At 37.7% G+C, this 19294-nt stretch overlaps 1 protein-coding gene across 1 annotated transcript in view; it reads left to right on the plus strand.

Moving 5' to 3' along the window:
• The first annotated feature begins 2190 nt into the window (after positions 1 to 2190).
• The window catches only part of TENM3 (teneurin transmembrane protein 3), a 997728-nt gene continuing 980624 nt past the window's right edge, over positions 2191 to 19294 (plus strand). Inside the window, exon 1 of the mRNA XM_061404118.1 lies at positions 2191 to 2349. The gene's annotated coding sequence lies outside the window, so the exon portion shown is untranslated. The remainder of the gene's footprint in view (positions 2350 to 19294) is intronic.

The following is a 19294-nucleotide window of genomic DNA, read 5'->3' on the forward strand; positions in this document are numbered from 1 at the left end:
AGGAAATGGCAACCCACTCCGGTGTTCTTGCCTGGAGAATCCCAGGGATGGGGGAGCCTGATGGCCTGCCCTCTATGGGGTCACACAGAGTCAGACACGACTCAAGCAACTTAGCAGCAGCAGCAGCCCTCAGTCTATCATAAAGAAATTTTAAACATTGTTTGGAAAACAGAAATTCCTGGGGTGAACAGATTTCACACAATCATAGAACAGAAAACTGTATGTATGAATATTACCATTTAGATATCCTTAAGTATAGGATGCCCAAGAGGTCATTTGATTTTATAATATACCCTGGCTTGTGCACGTAAGCTCAGTTGCTAAATCACGTCTGACTCTTTATCACCCCATGGACTGTAATCCTCCAGGCTCTTCTGTCCATGGGACTTCCCAGGCAAGAATACTAAAGTGGGGTGCCATTTCCTTTTTCAGGGGATCCTCACAATCCAGGGACCAAACCAGAGTCTCCTTCATTAACAGACAGACTCTATCACTGAGCCAACCTGGGAAGTCCCACCGTGACTTTAATTCATATAAAAAGATGCACTGAAGGACAAAAAGTGTATTCAAATGCTAGATGTCTGTATTACATAAATTTATCAGATACACAAGGTTGGTGTAACCAGCACTATTGCCAGTTTGTATCTGGGGAGCACTACTGTATGCATTGTGCTGTAAACATTACACAGCACAGTAAATGAGGCAAAATAGCTGGGAAAATATGTAAGAGGAAAGAGTGGAGAAAAGATTGTAAAATATCCTTATGAACATTAACATAAATGATGGGTTACAATCTTCCAACTTTATTCTTCTGACAAATTGTCTACATAGTAATGTTTTCATCGTACACTATCATTTAGAAACATACTGCACAAACCATATACCTGTAAAAGCTATAGTTTCTTTTGTCAGGTTTGTGGCTGTTATTTAGTGCATGTCAAGTATGCTAGTTAGGGGGTAAATTTACAGCCTCTACTGTAACTGGATTTCCTAAACAGCTTCCCTTTGAAAAACAAAATGAAATATCATAACAATGAGGAACACTGGAACACAAGTTCTGTCATACTGAGCCGTTGAGCTTGGCTCTCCTTGGTGTCTAAAGCATCTGTCCATGGTACTAGTCCTGCCTGTTAGAATCACCCCTGTAATCACGACATCATTCATTTTGTGCTCATTGTGCTTGGGTTTATATGTCTCTGTTGTCTATAACTTTTCTGAAACCAAAGTTTTTTGCATCTCTACTGTTTCTGGTGCTAATTTTTCAGAAAGTTTAGGTTTGGTCCTTCATTCATTGTTTCTTGGTTTATTGTAGTGTTTCTATTCTTCAGTATTTTTTCTTTTATTTTTTTGCTTTCACAATTTGCTTTTCCCTTAACGTAGGCAGACACATTTGTGTTTGTTCTCCTAACCATGCATCCAACCCCTCCCACCTTTAATTATGGCGGGGGAGGGGCTAATAGCTATTGTAGATATATTTCCCTTCTAGAATCTGAACTGGCTTTTAAAATTTGTTTCCCTCCCTTAATTTATAAATATTTTAATCAATAATGTATCTGTTATTTCCCAAGTGAGCCCTGAGAAGTGTGTTTGATGGCCTCACACCAGCCATTCCAAGAGAACTGCCTCTCAAGCAGCTGACACCAGTGAGCCTAGCTACGTTTTTACTTCTCTCGAGTCCCTGCGTTTTCAGGTTAGCCAGCAATGGCACACTGACTCCATCACTGAACCAATGAAATTGATGTGTTGTGCAAGTTCCCTCACTCCCTTTTGCTGAGCTTGCATTGCATTGCCCATTGCATATTCAGTCAGAAACTAGCCCTAAACAAAAAGTCAGCCATCAGAGAATAATACTGTCTGTCCTCAACGTTGTAATTGCACTTGATCAGCATCAGCTCCGCATCAATAATTAGACAAGGGTCCAATAATTATGTTGGCAATGAAACAACATAGTCAAAACTTCAGTTATTTTCATGAGGTGACTGTCCAAGGGCTGAAACCAATGCTGGAGACTGACACTGCCCATTTACTTACAGCATCACAGATGATTGAAAACTGTGTCCTTTGTATTGTTTGCAATATTCTCTTCTGGTTGTGGCCTCACAGACTAACTAAAGAACTATACTTGCTTTCATCGATGACATACTTGCTTTTAAAAATCTAATTAAAACTTTCTTTTTGGTCCTTAGGTAGAAAGATGGCTCTGCTGAGATAAGCTCTTAATTAATGCACTGAGAGCTTACGAGTCCCACCTCTCAACAGGAATGATTGACGTCCAAGGATACATAAATTACAGTAATTGAGCCCTGCCTCTACCCAGACTTCCTACAGCCAACTCATCAGAGAAGCTAGGTGAGTAGACCAGCATAGAAAGTTACTGAAATACGTTCTTTGCTTTCCCAAAGGGTGAAAGAGACTTTTCAGACTGTTGCACATTTACTATTACAGAAGGCAGGTCTTTTCTTCAGCTTTAAAATGTAGGTTTTATGTTGAAGTCGTTTTGTTTTGTTTTGTTTTTAATTATAAAAATTAGCATTTTAACATAGCCATTGAAAATTAAATAACCACCTTCTCTTTGTAATTTTCAAGCAGCAAAACTTGCAAGGCCATTATAGTATGCAAAAATTACTTGGCATCATTTATTATTAAATTGTGTTGCATAGCAATGAACACGTATGCTATGGAGGGATTGTTTGAAATCAAACCCAATTTTAGTCCTTGAGTTTGATTTTCAGAAATATGCCTAATTGCAAATACACCTAACACCCAGCCTCACCAAAGACTCATACTGAAATATTTATTTTATGCTTATTTAATTCAGAAAGAAAAGTATTCTGAACCTCTAACTTTCACAGAATCTAATAAACTATTCGGTATAATCTAAATAGTTTAATGTTCTAAAATAAAATTCAGGGACAAGGCTATTTGTTAAAATTGAAAACAGTTGTACCATATTTGATGTCTTCATTTATATCTGATAGTTTTATTAACAGGTTTTTAACTGTCTTAAAAATTATGGGAAAAAAACACACTTTCAACTATTGTCGAGGAAATATGAATAATACAGGATATTAAACTATTTACAATATATCATTAAAATATATGTATTATTCAGATAAAATACAAATAGGGTTTGAGTTTTACTATGTAAAATTTTACAAGGCAAAAGTAAAGGAACAAAGACCACAAAGAAAACTAGATTAAGAAATGATTAAGCTTGACGGTGTTACATCAAAATGAATAGAGGTGGAAAAGGAAATAGAGCAGAAGAAAAAAAATACCAAACGACAGAAGCACTGCAGTAAATTTTAGAAATAGTAAGTAAAATACTGAACCCAAACATTCCAAAAACTCAGTCCTGGCCAAAGTAGATGAAAATGATAGAAAGAAACAGGGCTAGGTTCAGTAGGATTTGGGGAACTACTCTGTCTTAGCAGCAAAAATCAAAGAGAATATTTTTAAGACTTTGGATTCCTGAAACTTTAGGAGAACATGTTGCTCCCACACTTTCTCTCTTTCCACTCCAGTGTACTTTTGCTGTGCCTACTGTTTCAAATTGTGAAAAATGTGGCACCCCACTTAAAAAGAAAATCATAAGATGGCTACATTTCTATCAAAATGGCTTTATTATTACCTGTGAGAAAACCTGAAGTGGAGAAAAATTGAGAGAGATCAGAAAATCCTGAGCTGATAATCTTGTAAAAAAATATAAAATGCTTTTAACATCAAGGCTATCACGCTAGGACTGAAATGGAATAAAAATGGAACAGCTTCTTTACTTAGATCCTTTTATGATCGGGTGGCTAGCAGGACCTCAATACAGTGTATCAAGGCCATGGAAATCTACAAAAGAGAGCATTTTCTATTTGACAAAAAATTATGTAGGTGGAAGGATCAGGAAGCATGCCTTCGGATAGCCTAAGTGTTTATTTTGATTTTCTGTTCTTCTGTGATCAGACCACATTCCTTCATTACCTATTATGTACTGAGCAAGGTTTGGTACTTGAAGTGGCTTTGTGTGAAATTATGCGTGGAATTACCTAAATCTCTTCATCTCTCTTGAGAATTTATATCTTTAATAAATAAGAAAAGGCAGTATTACTATGCGCTTCATTAGTCTCATGTGTGTAGAAATATTTATTAGTAGAAAAAATAACCAATATGCTCATCAGTTTGCAGAAAATTCTACTTGAATTCACATACTTTTTTAATGCAGCTAACGGGCAACTGAACATCCTTTCATTGCACTACATGGACCCTACCTTTGGATTTAAGTTGTGCAGAGGTCCCTGAGTTAGTATCAGCTTTTGTCTTCATCTGTGTTGGGTAATCAAAGTGCTGATGCCTGACAGAAAATCATAAGTCATTATGAGATGGAGCACAGTCAGCATTGAGATGTCCAGGGCCACCCTGCCTGGAATGGAACCATTAATATAATAGCCTATCACTCAAGCTAATAAAATCAGCTCTTACTCTATTCTGTTTCTGAACATGGACCATCAGTTCCAAGTTTCCAATTACTACATTTCATCACAATCATACTATTATTAGCCAATACATGAATGAACATAGCAAAAGACATGCTGGTCATTCTCTACCATTGCAATGTACAGAGAACCTCAGAAAACTCTTCTCCAGTCTTTGAAACTGACTACTTATCATACAATTATTGCTTCAGTTATTTAATAGACTTCTTATACTATTTCTTCATTTAGAATTTATATAACTCTTTAGATGCAGGATTGTTCACTTAACTGTGCATTTCATTATTCTCCTACTGTTTGATATCTGAGTTAACTTCTTGCTTATAACTCTAGTAACAATTTTAATGATCTTGAAGATTTGTTGATAAAATGTGTTACCTTTTTTTATATAAAACAGGAACATATTGAAAAAAAACAAGAAATGCCATATAACATCCTATAATATCCATGCTAATATCATTTTGTTATAATTTTAAATAACAAAAACTAACAATGTACATGGTTAGGAAAAAAAAACATTTTAAAAAGTACTCTCTGAAATAATTACTAGTTATAATTTTTCCTCTATAGAAATTCATATTCATTTAAATATCTACCTATTATTTATGCAATCACTCAAACAGTTATTCAGTGTTGCTTATATATCAAGTACTGTTTCTGGTGTTCAGGTTGTAACAATAAGTGAAACAGATCCTCCAACTAAAATAAATAAATTTAAATTAAAAAAAATAACAGTATAAAACTGATGCTGCTGAAAAAAAAATAAAAATAAAAAATTCTAGTTCTCATGAGGCTTGTATTCTTGTGGGGAGAAACAGAAGATACAAACAGAATAAGAGTATAAGTGACTGTGTGTGAGAGAGAAAGAGGAAAGAGAAAGGGAAGTAAATACTATGAAAAAATACCAGGAAGAGTTATTTGAAGTTGTTATTGAGAAAGTGATATTTAAGTAAAGACTTGAAGGAGCAGAGAAGGAGCCATATGGGTAGCTTGGATAAAGCTCCAAGTAGAAAAGAATAGCACATGCAAAGGCCCTGGTGAAAGATTTACCTGGTGGAGTAAAGGAGCACAAAGGAACTAAAAGAGCTGGAGTGGACAGGAGTGTGGGCCAGAGTGGAAGAGCACCACAGAATCACGGAGCTGGAGATCACTAATAGATTTTAGCTTTTAATCCGTGTAACATGGGAAGCTTTTAAGTGATTTTGTTTTTCTGGAAGTGGAATATTGGATGATTTTGAGCAGAGACATAAGGTGATGCTGATGTATGTTTTGAAAGGACATCCCTGGTTGCTCTGTTGAAAAGAGACTCAATAAAAGAAAGGGCAGAAGCAGGGACAGTAGTTATGAGACAACTATAGTAATCCAGATGAGAGGTGATGGCAGTTTGGACCAGGGTGGTGGAGGAGGCAGTGCCGACGTGTGGTTTTACATTCCTACTATATTCTGAAGGTGGCACTGACAGAATTTGCATGAGGTCTGATGGACTGCATTTGCATGATGGACTGCCAGTGAAGCAGCCACAGGTTCAGTTCCTGGGTCAGGAAGATCCCCTGGAGGAGGAAATAGCAACCCACTCTAGTATTCTTGTCTGGAGAATCTCATGGACAGAGGAGCCTGGCCAGCTATAGTCCATGCAGTCGCAAAGAGTCGGACACAACTGAGCGACTGAGCATGAATGCATTTAGTTAGAAGGAGGAAGAAAGTTTTATTTTTGTTTGAGATAAAAGCACTAACAGTTTATAGCTATTAAGAATGACTCAATCGATAGGGGGAAATTGATGATGCAAGAAAGATGTGCTGGAGTTCTCCATATATAGGTGAGAGAATATCAGGCTTTCTGCAAACGGGGAGGGAGGAGCCAGCAGAGAGAAGCTGGCATCAACAAGTGCAAATGCAGAAAGGTGGGAAGATGAGGCGAGAGCTGGTGGAAGATCTCTTCTAGGTGCTCTGTTTTAGAAGCAAGGGCATCATCTGACACTAAGTATGGTCAAGGTCTGAAGATATAAGGAGAGTGTGTGAAATTGTGATGGACTGGAGTGTGAATGGAGTGTGAAAATAACACAAGAACCATGAAGGGTGAAGGCTGCAAAAGGAGGTTAGTGGTCAGAAATTTAGGGCAAGACCAGTGTGTAGGGTTGCATGTTTTTGTTCACTATATTCAGTTGTACAAATACCTGTATAGAGTAGGCAGTGTTGGTGTAACAGTGGTTAGGATTTTGCCAGGGGAATATCAAGAAACTCAGGAGGGCAGATGAGTTTATGCATTTATGTTTGTTTCCAGATTTGCATTGATCTTGCTTATCATATCTTCTCCAGTACCAAGCTCTTTTAGTTATAGTAGCACTTGGGATATGTATTGCAATACAATATGTGATACCATCAGGTGATGTTCATTGCTCCTTCCTGAGGATTATTCTACCAATTTGTGAATACTTAGTCATTAACCTAAAAAACTTTATTATCACTTTATCATGTTAAAAATTCCAGTTGATTTTTAAATTTTTGTTGAGTTACTGTCAGCTTCATAGATTTCAGGAAAATTCACACCTTTATACTACTATACAATATTCTTATTCACATACTAACTAGGCTTTATCATTTGCTTACTCTCTTCTAAAGTCTTCAGCAGAATTTTACAGTTTCTTATATAGGCCCTACACATTATTTCTTTTATAAGTACATGCACATATGCATCATCCCTTGTGTTTTCTTGATCAATAATAGAATAACAGGGAATTCTCTGGCAGTCCAGTGTTTAGGGTTCTGTGGTACAGGTTTGATCCCTGGTCAGAGAACTAAGATTCCTCATGCTGTGAGGGGTCCAAAAAGAAAAAAAAAATAGAACAGAGAAAAGAAACTATTATACTCAGAAGCCATCAAATTCATTCATTAATTTGCTTGATAGATATTGGACTATTTCAATATTTAAATTGCTAATTCAAAACATCTGATATTTTGCCTATGTTTTTGTGAGTGGCAATTTGTTCAAGAACCAAAAGGAAAGTAAAGAAACAGATTTTTCATATTTTCAGAGGTAGGTGTACCTAAAGTGAGCATCCTTATTTCGTAAAATGAGTAAGTTGTAAAAATAAAATATGCTAGGTTGGATAATCATCTATAATGTTAACAGTCCAATTGCTTGTCATGTAGAGGAAGGTTGTGCTTTAATTAAGCAATAAGACATGGCAGGGTGTGAATTATGGAGTAATCATTCTTGTCTACTGTATTGTTAGACAAAAGGCCGAGGGCCAGGTGTCACTGCATACACCATGCACAAATTATTACACTGTAATTTAAACCTAGAACATTGTAGAATATATTTGAAAATATTTTTCAAATAACTTGGCAAAACAAGAAATGTAGGTTGGATATATTTCTTAAATTCTGTTACAGGACCTCAACTACAATACTGAAAGATCAAAAGCCTAAAGGAAAGCATTTATTTGGGGGTAAAAATATAGCAGCAAAAGACAGCAAAGTTATCTTCATAGTTGATTATTCTCTAACCAGTATTTTTATATAGGAGATTCCTGGGAAGATGATACATTGACTTTTCTCCCTATGATTAGGGAAAAGTGGTCAGAGCTAAATTTTGAGAAATTTTAAGAGGAGTCCTTTTAGGCTTTATTTTTCCTTCACAAAGAAATGCTAACTAACAAATAACTCTTAACAGAAACCCTACAGAAAAACATGTATCTTCCTGAAAGAACTTGGCAAAGAGTAGAACAATTTTACAGAATTTTGTGTCCTTTTCAAATCAGTGGGATTTGTAATCCTAACACTTTCCCCCCATAACGTACCATTTTGAAAGTCCTCTTTTGTAAAGACATTAAAATAGATCTCTTATCACAAGAAAACACATTGTTTGAAATACTGCCTTTTTTTAAAATAAAAAAAAGGAAAACTCATTTTTGCCCCTTCAAAAGGAAAATGTTTGAGGGCGAGTATGTGATTGTAATAAAGAGAAAGTCTACTTGCTTTTCATCTGCAGAGCACTCTGACTAGCAGTGTTTCAAAAGATGATTTCTTTTTAAAGTTATTATAGTTTTGTGCTTTCATTGCCAAGATTGTATACTTTTAAGGTGGCGATGTATTAACAAGTTTGACTTCTTTTGTGAATATCACAAGATAAAAGTTACAACCTTGGACCATTAATTTTATCTCAGGGTCTCCTTCAAATTAATACATTTTGTCACCAAATTTGACCTGTTTCTAGAAGTGGAGGAACCAAAGAGAACTTAACACAACAGATCAAGTATAAAATATATTTAAAGGATCTATAGAAACACCCACCTGCCCAAAATATGTCTCAATGTTTTATAATAGGACCATTAATTATTTACAATTCTGGATTAGTGTTTTGGTGTTGAGTATTCCCTTATTAAAAATAAACCTCTCCCAAGTCAGTGACACAGAATCCAGTTATCAGGTATTAATACATCAGTTGGTCTCTTTGCTGAAGTGATAGATTTAGGCTATAGATTTACTCTCATTCATAACAGAAAACAGGGATGAAATGAGACAAAAGAACGAAATAGTTTTATGCATATGAGAAAGTTTCCAGCCCTGAAACTTGAGCTAGATGTTATTATGACAGTCCTTAGCTACTGAAAGATTATTTGAAAACACACAAGTTTCATGGGCAGAGGTTAGAAGAACTCAGAAAAGGGAGAATGATGAGTTATTTATACAAGAATGAATCATGTCTTATTTGGTGACTAATATGTGTCTTAAATGATGAAAAAGGTAGGGAAAACCAAGGAAAATTTATTTTTTCATACGTAATGGATTTACCCATTCTATAACTTGTATTAGATCCATGGGTCTACCACAACAACTAAAGAAAACCATTTTTTAGCGCTTTTTACTTGTTTCTGTTTCACTGAATTAGGCATGGTTGACTTTTCTACTCAGTGTCTCCCAACAGATCCTTTTCTGGACTTAAAGTGCAGTAGGATTTTACTCCAAAATTCTTAGGGACTGGGAGACTATAACTCTCTTTGACTTCTTCCCCAAGATGTATTGTGTCAGTTGTGGACAACCCACATGACGGGTAATTTTTAGAAAGTTTAACAAAAACTTTAAGAATTGTCCTTAGAAAACCATGATATAAAAGTATGCTGTTAGCTTGGAACAAGGTCAATATGTAACAAGGCTAAATAAAAAGCATCCATGCATTTTTAGAAAAGGATTATCAGTTACTTTGTTTTAATTTTTATACTAGTGTGTCCTTGATTTAGGTCCTATTAACTTCTACAGAGACATAATCACTTTAAGATATTTTAGAATGTAATAAGTTGTAAAGGAAATCATTTCACAGGTTGGTTGTTGGTTGGGTCTATGTGGACATGTGCTAAGTCACTTCAGTCGTGTCTGACTCTTTGCAGCCCTATGGACCATATCCAGCAGGCCCCTCTGCCTCTGGGATTCTCCAGGCAAGAATACTGGAGTGGGTTGCCATTTCCTCTTTCCAAGGGTCTTCCTGGCCCAGGGATTGAGTCAGCATTTCTTGCCTCTCCAACACTGGCAGGCAGGCTCCTCAGCACTCGTGTCACCTGGGAAGCCCAACCATGCTTAAGTGTTAACTGGCCACATCGCTCAATAGATACAAACGGCTTTTTATAGGCTTATGTTTGTTAGGATAAATTATGGGCATGAATTTTGTGGAAAGATTGATACTGAATATTCAACATAATTCTATCCATATTAACAAAAACTCTGCAGGATTGATGCTAATTTCTGGATTAAGAAATACAGGTTTATAGAGATCCTCAGTAAGTAAGAGGTGGGTCCAATCTTCTAACACAAGACCACGATTTGAAAAAATATTATTTTCAGTGAATCATAGTGTCTTCTGCAGAACTTAAGCGTCAGAATATTTTTTTTAATATGGAATTTAGTCATCACAAAGCTCTTCTTAAAAAATCTGACATTTTCCCAGTCTATGATCCAGGACTATTAAGTTTCTTCTATTTTCCATTCTTAGAACTTTCTCCTTATATGTTGTTATGAACTTCCATTCTGCTCCAGAATCCATTACACATATTCAAAAGCATAACAGCAGAAATAAGTTCTGGATAAGTAACAACCATGAGCACCAGCCTTGTCACATCAAAGACTGACAGTCAGTTCTCAGAAAGGACCCCATGATCACAGCCATGGAGCAAGATCCTACTTTGTCCTTCACCCAAGTTTGGTTTCCTTCCATTAGATTAATTAGTGTCACACACTGTGTGCTGCAATGGGGGTGAGAGTTTTGATTCAGTACTACTGTCATGATCATGGGATAAAAAATACAAAAATACTGACCTGTAAATAAAGGTCAGATAGAAAAGAAGACCCAAAGTTAGCCCCATAGCATTCATGTTCAACTGTTAGTGTATCTGTTTAGGTATGTCTATATGTTTTTTGTAATCCATCAACTTGACTCCTGTATCATTCCAAATATGATTTTCCTGCTTTTTGTTTCAATTTGTTTCACCAAAGTTGCTGTTTTTAAAGTCTTTGCGTTAAAAGCAGCAGCCTGGACTCATATTCCTAATTTCTTTCCTATTTAGGCAGTTGGTTTTGATATTCCCAATCTCAGGCTGTACCCAACTACAATTCACTCCATTGTAGCAGCTCAGCAGACACAAGTCCTCATTTCTGACAAGGTCATTCATCATACAAGTTGTTGAATTCCTTGTTACTACATTTGGATTTAAAGTGGAATGTAGGTACCAATCAAGACCAAAGTACAGAAAATAATACTTATTATCTCACACTACAATGACATCGTTTTATTTTTTTGGAGCAAGAATTATGAGCAACACACCCCAGTTTTATCTTCTCAAACCCCTGCTGTATAGACAGCCTAGAACAGAGAGTAAAATTATGAAAAAAATAAAGTCAACAGTTGCTAGAAATTTGTTTTTGCTTCCAAAATAGAAGGAAGAAAAACACATCTTTTAAAAATCGTCACATGCAATAATTAACCAAGTTTAAAAAAAAGAGTACTAAAAAATAAGAAACTAAAAATAGCTCAGTGGTAATTTAATAACTGTCATGACTCATTCCATCTGCTGGAAAGAGTTTAAAACCTTTACCTGCTGCCACTCACATGATCGAGATTGAGAGTTCAGAGCAGAAAGCTAACATCTGATGCAGAAGTATGTGATCCAATTCATCTGTAAGTGCATTTTTCTGCTTAATAATGTTACACTATCTGTTGAAAGGAAATAAGAATCCCCAAGTTTTGAAGTGTAAGAAAATAAGACACAAAGGACAGAAAAGAACTAAAATATATCTGTGTACAACTAGTGCTGGGACACCTGAAGGTAATCGTGTGCACCCGGCCCTCTGCAAACTCTAGGTTGGGGGTGCTTCACACAGGGCTCCTTTGAAAGTGAGAAGTGATTGGAATCCTGTATAAGAGGCCACTGTCAAAGCAAAAAAGAGAATAATATCTCCCCCATGAAAGTGAGAGCAGAGGCAACCTCTGCCACTGACTCCTTCTCTCTTGGATTCCTCTCCCAACTCTCCATAATTCAAAACAGGCAGGCAGCAGGCTGTACAGATGGAGAGGCAACAGCCAGAGTCCGCATGGAGCATTATAGATCTGGCTAGTTGTCTAGTTAACAGTCAGCTATTTTTAGATAATACCCACAGTTGTTTTACAAAAATGAGAAAAATATGGATTTATCCTGAGTTCATATATAAAAATATTTGTACAGGTTGGGGCTTGGGTGGACACCGTTTTTTTACCTACAGACAGCTTGTGGATGACTCAGGCTGACTTCCTTTGCAATCGGCAGCAAACAGACTCTGTTGAAATGATACTGTGGGTCATACTACAAGCAGCATATTCCACAATCGTATGTCCCAGAAAGAAACGTTTTAGGCACTAGTTATTATTTTCATGGAGTTTTGTTTTTGACCTTGAACAGGCGGAGGGCGGAGAGATTTAGGAATACCCTTGCCTGTCATACAATTGCGAGGTAGCAAGGGGGCACTGTGTTACGTATCAGTTCAGCTCACATCAGTTGCTCAATCCTGTCAGGCTCTGCGACCCCATGGACTGAAGTACACCAAGCCTCCCTGTCCATCACCAGCTCTCAGAGTTTACTCAAATCCATGTCCACTGAATCGTGATGCCATCCAACCATCTTATCTTCTGTCGTCCCCTTCTCCTCCCGCCTTCAATCTTTCCCAGCATCAGGGTCTTTTCCACTGAATCAGTTCTTCCCATCAGGTGGTCAAAGTATTGGAGTTTCAGCTTCAGCATCAGTCCTTCCAATGAATGTTCAGGACTGATTTCCTTTAGGGTGGACTGGTTGGATCTCCTTGCAGTCCAGGGGACTCTCAAGAGTCTTCTCCAACACCACAGTTCAAAAGCCTCAGTTCTGGAGAATAGCATTGAAACATGTATAATATCATGTATGAAACGAGTCGCCAGTCCAGGTTCGATGCACGGTACTGGATGCTTGGGGCTGGTGCACTGGGACGACACAGAGGGAGGGGAGGGGAGGGGAGGGAGGAGGGTAGAGGGTTCAGGATGGGGAATGCGGGTATACCTATGGCAGATTCATTTCGATATTTGGCAAAAGTAATACAATATTGTAAAGTTTAAAAATAAAATTAAAAAATAAATAAATAAGAGGTATACAACAACCATCAAAAAAAAAAAAAAAGCCTCAGTTCTTTGGCACCCAGCTTTCTTAATAGTCCAACTGTCACATCAATACATGACTACTGGAAAAACCATAGCTTTGACTAGATAGGTCTTTGTTGGCAAAGTAATGTCTCTGCTTTTTAGTATACTGTCTAGGTTGGTCATAACTTTTCTTCCAAGGAGCAAGCATCTTTTAATTTCATGGTTGCAGTCACCATCTGCAATGATTTTGGAGCTCCCCAAAATAAAGTCTGTCACTGTTTCCATTGCTTCCCCCATCGATTTGCCATGAAGTGATGGGACCAGATGCCATGATCTTAGTTTCCTGAATGTTGAGTTTTAAGCCACCTTTTTCACTCTCCTCTTTGACTTTCATCAAGAGGCTCTTTAGTTCTTCTTTGCTTACTGACATAATGGGGGTGTCATCTGCATATCTGAGGTTGTTGATATTTCTCCCAGCAATCTGGATTCCAGCTTATGCTTCATCCAGCCCAGCATTTCTCATGATGTACTCTTCATATAAGTTAAATAAGCAGGGTGACAATATACAGCCTTGACGTACTCCTTTCCCAATTTGGAATCAGTCTGTTGTTCCATGTCCAATTCTAACTGTTGCTTCCTGACCTGCATACCAATTTCTCAGGATGCATGTCAGGTGGTCTGGTATTCCCATCTCTTTCAGAATTTACCACAGTTTATTGAGATCCACACAAAGGCTTTGGCAGAGTTAATAAAGCAGAAATAGATGTTTTTCTGGAACTCTTTTGCTTTTTCAATGATCCAGAAGATGTTGGCAATTTGATCTCTGGTTCCCCTGCCTTTTCTAAATCCAGCTTGAACATCTGGAAGTTCATCGCTTATGTTGAAGCCTGGCTTGGAGAATTTTGAGCATTACTTTACTAGCGTGTGAGATGAGTGCAATTGTGCAGTAGTTTGAGCATTCTTTGGCATTGCCTTTCTTTGGGATTGGATTGAAAACTGACTTTTTCCAGTCCTGTGGCCACTGCTGAGTTTTCCAGATGTGCTGGCATATTGAGTGCAGCACTTTCACAGCATCATCTTTTAGGATTTGAAATAGCTCAACTGGAATTCCATCACCTCCACTAGCTTTGTTCGTAGTGATGCTTCCTAAGGCCCACTTGACTTCACATTCCAGGATGTCTGGCTCTAGGTGAGTGATCACACCATCATGATTATCTGGGTCCTAAAGATATTTTTTGTATAGTTCTGTGTATTCTTGCCACCTCTTCTTAATGTCTTCTGCTTCTGTTAGGTCCATACCATTTCTGTCCTTTAGTATGCCCATCTTTGCATGAAGTGTTCCCTTGGTATCACTAATTTTCTTGAAGAGATCTCTAGTCTTTCCCATTCTATTGTTTTCCTCTATTTCTTTGCATTGATCAGTGGGGAAGGCTTTCTTATCTCTCCTTGCTATTCTTTGGAACAGTGCATTTAAATGGGTTTATCTTTCCTTTTCTCCTTTGCCTTTTGCTTCTCTTCTTTTCATAACTATTTGTAAGGCCTCACCAAACAACCATTTTGCCTTTTTGCATTGCCTTTTCTTGGGGATGGTCTTGATCCCTGTCTCCTGTACAATATCACAAACCTCTGTCCATAGTTCTTCTGGCTATCAGATTTAATCCCTTGAATCTATTTCTCACTTCCACTGTATAATCATAAGGGATTTGATTAGGTCATACCTGAATGGTCTAGTGGTTTTCCCTACTTTGTTCAATTTAAGTCTGTATTTGGCATTAAGGAGTTTATGATCTAAGCCACAGTCAGCTCCCAGTCTTGTTGTTGCTGACTGTTTAGAGCTTCTCTATCTTTGGCTGCAAAGAATATAATCAATCTGATTTCAGTATTGACCTTCTGGTGATGTCCATGTGTAGAGTCTTCTCTTGTGTTGTTGGAAGAGGGTGTTTGCTATGACCAGTGCATTCTCTTGGCAAAACTCTATTAGCCTTTGCCCTGCTTCATTCTCTACTCCAAGGCCAAATTTGCCTGTTACTCCAGGTATTTCGTTACTTCCTACTTTTGCATCCCTATAATGAAAAGGACATCTATTTTGGGTGTAGCAGTCGCCATCTGCTGTTTTGCTGGGGCTTGTGTTACGTATATTTTCATCAAAATAATGGCCCGGGGCTCCTTGGCCAGCAGGCAACACCCAGGAATGCTCTTCAGCTAATGGAATTTGGGGATTTAATGAGGCTTGATTCATTTATGTAGTGAAACGATGTGAGAAAAGGAAGCAGCCGTATAAAATTGACAAGCATATTCCTTGTAAAACACTTTTTATAGATGTAGTTATTGGTGGCAGATGTTGAAGCTATCCTTAAAGCTATAAATCAGTTTACTGATCACAAATCTTCAATCCAATGACCAAAAATCACAATAGTATATTTGACAAGAGCAAACTTGAAGTTATCTGTGCTAACTTTAACAAAATACAAGGGATAGCATTTTATTATTTATTGAATGCCTACCATTTGCAAGTAGTGTGTTCTGTAGATTCAATAATTTGCATATATGTGTATTGAGATAATCATGCACACACATGTAAAAACCATAGTCTTGCTCTCAGTTTGCTTATAATACAATAGAGAGAAGATTTATGCAAAGTAAGCCAATTTTGTAAGAAGTGTACAAATAACAACCTTTAGAAAGTTCAGTAAAGAGAGAACATATTTGGGTAGAGAAAGAAAAAAACATTTCATGGATAAGAAAGATTGTGAAATCTACCATCAAAAGATGATGAATAACATTTCAAGTAATAAAGAAGGGAGGGACATTCCTAAAGGAAGTGGTTAACAAAGGAATCACCATGGGAATTTATCAAATGAGTTTAATAATTACTAAGCCAGTCTCCAATCTGGGTAGACCATGAGTCTTGTGGTTGAGAGATGGTTAAAGAAAAAGATGGAAAGGTAAGCAGGACCAGATTCTGCAGGACCATGGATGGCAGGCAAACATGATTACAGTCAAGATTTTATTTCATAATTGGATAATTGTAAATAATTTCTACTTGTCCCATAGCAATCCAGGGCTAACGGGTTTCTCCCATTATTAGCTAAGACTTTTCATTAATCTTATTTGCAATCCCAGAAAACTGACATGTTAATGTATATGGCCCAAAAGATTACCCTACTCCTGATGTTTGTTACTTTTCCAAAGGGACTGTCAAGGTTGTGTATTTTATTAGATTTTAGAAAGTCTAATCTCAGGTGCAACCTGGAGTTTCCTCTGGTTGCCAGTGTGTGCTTCCTGGTTTCTCCTGCCTCAGATTCCAGGTGTAGCTCACTGACAGTTGTTTGGAAAATTCTATTGTTCAGGTGCCAGTAAATTAGGGTGATGATGTCCTTGGCATTTCCTCACATCCCAGACACCAGGTTATGTTCTTTGCTTTTTATTCTGATGCTAATTAAAAGGGAGAAAAAAACAGTTCATCCTAATCTTATGCCTAGTTCTTTGCAGTTATTTGCATTCAGCTCATTAGTTTGTTTTATTGTGACCTTTCTTACATTTTTGAAAATATTAGTTTCATGAAGATTCTTTCCTTTTCATCATTTTCTGTAGAAAAGTCAATAAAATATAAATGAAGAAGTGATTTTCCCAGTATAACATGATTCTAGGAAAGGAACTCAGATTGTTCTGGTCATCAATCATGTTGTTGAATAGTAAGAAGTTTGAGTCAGCCAATTAAAAAAAAAAATTGAGAACATAGACAATGCCAGATGGCTTGAATCTAAACATAAAAAGTTGAAGTGGCCATATCAGAAATCAGATCAAATATTTACAATCATTATCAGCGTATGTGGTCAAAATCCAACAACTTTTAACCCAAATGTGTATTCCAAAAGAGATACTCCAGCATCTGCAGCCCAGTGACATCAGCCCCCAAACCTGTCACCCTAACCTTTGTGAGGTTCTCCCTGCCCGCCCGGTCCCCTGAGCACTGTTATGAGGACAGACTGCAGAATCTGAAAGCACGTGGTCAGTCCAGGTCTGATGGATGACTCTTATGCTAGTAGTGTTGGCAAGACTGCCTGGATTTCTTTCCTTTGTGGTGGAGAAATATTGTGCAAGCTCTTACTTGACTGAGTGAAAAGCAGACCAGTTGTCATCTCTGGTGTTTATCAGCCCATCAGCTGCAGTTGAGACCTTTCTTGGGAATACACAGTGATACACCAAATATCTAGCTACTCCTCAGCGAGTGCTTCTGTGCCACAGGAGTCGGCCCCCGATCAAGGCAAGGAGCTTAGATCAGGAAAAGAGAGCTGATGGGCCTAAGGGTCTCCCAAACGAAGGGGAGGTTGGGGAAGGAGTAACTAATAGCTTTCCCCATATGCTTTCTCTAGTCAAGAGTGAAATAAGTCAGAAAGAGGAAAATAGGCATCATATATTAATTCATATATGTGGAATGTAGAAAAATGGTATGGATGAACCTATCTGCAAAGCAGAAATAGAGACAGATGTAAGAGAACAAATGTATGGACACCAAGGGGAGGATGGAAAGGTGGGCTGAATTGGGAAATGGGGATTGAAATATATACACTATTATGTGTATAAAACAGATAACTAATGAGAACCTACTGTAAAGCATGGGGAACTCTGCTCAATGCTCTGTGGTGACTTAAATGAGAAGGAAATCCAAAAAAAGGAGAGATGTATGTAAACATATAGCTGATTCATTTTGCTTATGCTGTAGCAGAGACTAATACAATACTGTAAAGCAACTATACAACAATAACATTTTTTTAAAAAAAGAAATAACCAGTTTTTTTCTGCCCAGTTCTCCTGGTGAAACAAAAGGCATCCTCCCTGTCTTCTTTCCAGCAGCATAAATAAGGAGGAAAGCAGCTACAGTTTGAAGAGGGAAAGGGAAGGACAGTTTCATTTGGATTTGGTTCCTAAATGATATATTTCAGGATTAATTCTTCAGCAAATAGATAAAATTCTCTGATTTCATTAAAAAAAAGAATATACATATATAGTTCATCACTCTCTTAAAACAAAACAAAACAATGGAAGCCTAAGAAGCAAGTGCTGTAGAAAGGGTAAAATTGCCTGCTGTGTATTTCAAGGTGGTCTGTGCAGGCAACAGGAGTAATAGGAATGATTAAACCCTGTCGGATGGGGTTAGGTCTGGAGCTTTCTTGCCTCATGACAGGCTGTGACAGTCGAGTGGTACTGAAGCAGAACAAACGACGGTGGCAGTTTGCTGTGAGCAGTGCAACTGTCAAAACTGCTGTCCAGAAGCAAACATTGGGGATAACAACCAGCAAAGTTTGCAACCTGATGACTCAAATGCTGATGGCCACGATGTCTTCACAGTAAACTCCAGGTTATAGTTCCCGCCTGGGGCTTTCCACTCTCATGCTCAGGACTGCCAACTCTTCCTATGCTCCTATGCTCTGGTCAATTTCCATATTATAACAAAGCCTACCTTCCTTGGGAAAGCACTCACTCATCCTTGCATGACCCACATGGAAATGCTCATACTCATAGACTAGCACATAAGCCACACATATGGAGTTTATCATGTTTCATGTTTGGCGCGGTCGTCTGCCATCCAAAAAGAAAAAAGCCCGTCCATGTGTTAAATCTAGTTCCAATTACATAGCTGGAAGAATAGGTTACAGCACAGATGTAAACCTGCCATCACAAATAGGGTGAAATACTTCACACCCGAAGCAGAAACAGTGAACTTAGCATTGTCACCAGTTTCTTGAAAAGCTGAAAAAAAAAAATTACTTTACACCCATGTGGCTTCACAGGTTTTTATTAGAAGCCACAGTAGACACTTTGCACCAGCAGTAAATGAGAAACCTTTCCACATTGTAATAACATGGGGAGAGGTTCTCAGCCTCTATCATCCTCTGGGAATTCTCCTATTGAGTTTCCATAGGTTGGAGGGCTGAGAAGGTGGCCCACAGGGTCTCTAACACACAAGCTCAATTTTAACATTGCATCCTGTCATATTTCTCATGTTGGGGGAGTCCAATAGAAAAGGTGTCATCTGAGTCTGCAATTTGCAAGGTGCTGGGCATCTTACCTCTGCTGAGATCAGATGGTCCAGGTGTGATATAAACCAGGAATTCTTAGTTCCTAACATCAATTATCCTCTCTGAGAAACCTCAATAGACTCCATGAGTGCTATACA

The sequence above is a fragment of the Bos javanicus genome, chromosome 27 (assembly GCF_032452875.1).
Source record: "Bos javanicus breed banteng chromosome 27, ARS-OSU_banteng_1.0, whole genome shotgun sequence".
NCBI lineage: Eukaryota > Metazoa > Chordata > Mammalia > Artiodactyla > Bovidae > Bos > Bos javanicus.